Below are 1,493 nucleotides of genomic sequence, written 5' to 3'. Positions count from 1 at the left end.
TTTCTTAAGTCAATTTTAGACAGGATTCCTACGGCCGTGCTTTATCGGTAATTGAAATGTTTGCTTTCTTCATTTCATACCATAGGTAAAATTTGCTTTCCCTGCACGAAGATCGTCCTTTAAGGAATCTAAAGAGGTCAAACTGGTACCCTTACTGCAGGAGCTACTCCAAGCAGCCCCTTAAAAGGTCTTTGGCATTAGCTCGATCTGTTGGGGTGACCCACAACTTGGTGGACAATGGCGCTCTTAAAACTCGAGGGCAGACGCCACTTCAATAAAGATAAGAAAAGTGGCTTATCATTAAACTACTTATCGTTCGGAGGAGGCTTACAATTGTTGCGGTCCTCTCCATTTGTGTTATAACAACAGGACGCATACCACAAATTGGACGAAAAGCATGGCTGAATACTGAGGACCACACTCTGGCTAGACACACTATGGGATCCGACTGGGTATCTGTAATACGGTGAAAAGAAAGGTCAAACGTGTCTCACGCAGAAAATTCTGCAAAAACGTGGACCGCCTTGATTCAAGGGCATTCTCGCGGTAAACTCTTGGGATATTTAAAAATAGATGAGCTCTGAAAAAGCTTAAGACTACGCCAGCTGCTTAAAAAGGGTATAAATCCCGAAGTCTCGGAGAGCTATGAGGTCAGCGTTTTTCTAGAAGCGAGAAACAGGAATCCTTGATAGCGATTGAGCTCTTCGTAGCACAAAATAAAACGCTATAAGATTTAAATATATCGACAACATTCGAGCTGCTGCTATATTTTTGACTAAAAGACTTGCATTTTCTATTAAATGTTACTATATATAGCCAAATTATGGGTATACATGGGTCTCTATTTCTGCTACATAAATATATGCAAATTGTGGATCTTCAGATGAATTTTCAGCTTCTGACATCGGTCCATTTATTAATTAACTCCTAACAAACGCTTTTGTATACATTCTTGCTACGATTTTTAGGTCAAGGCTTGGAAATGTATCCGGCCCTTATGATTTGTTGTATTTATGTAAATAAGTTACTATAAAATAGCAGTTCCCTCAGTTAGTGGAGCAATACCGGTTAACCCGGCTCATTGGAGTAGTACAATAAAAGCCTCTATGACAACCTGGTGAATTTATTTTTCTATCCACTTCTTTTTTTTCATGAATACCACACTACGTTGGTTATCCACGAGTTTAGTGATATACTATGGCTATAAGCTTACGTCCTCTGCCAAAAAATATGCTCTTTAAAAATATAAGAGCGACGACACAACATTATTTATTTTTCATCAATGCAAGCTTCTGTAGAGAATTAGGAATTTCGCAAAATCAATGAATAGAGCTCTATCACTCTAACTCAATCACTCACTTCGCAAACACAATTTTCTTTCATTTCCGCTCACTTTTGCTATCAATATACACATGCATCTTGCATGCTGTGAAGAAATTTAAAAACGCATTCATTTGAATGCAACAATTGACCTGCATTATTTTAATTTTTTT

Source organism: Rhagoletis pomonella, unplaced genomic scaffold (genome assembly GCF_013731165.1).
Source record: "Rhagoletis pomonella isolate Grant_MI unplaced genomic scaffold, Rhpom_1.0 Rhpom_scaffold_00001, whole genome shotgun sequence".
NCBI lineage: Eukaryota > Metazoa > Arthropoda > Insecta > Diptera > Tephritidae > Rhagoletis > Rhagoletis pomonella.
Note: the sequence above shows the minus strand (reverse complement) of the source record.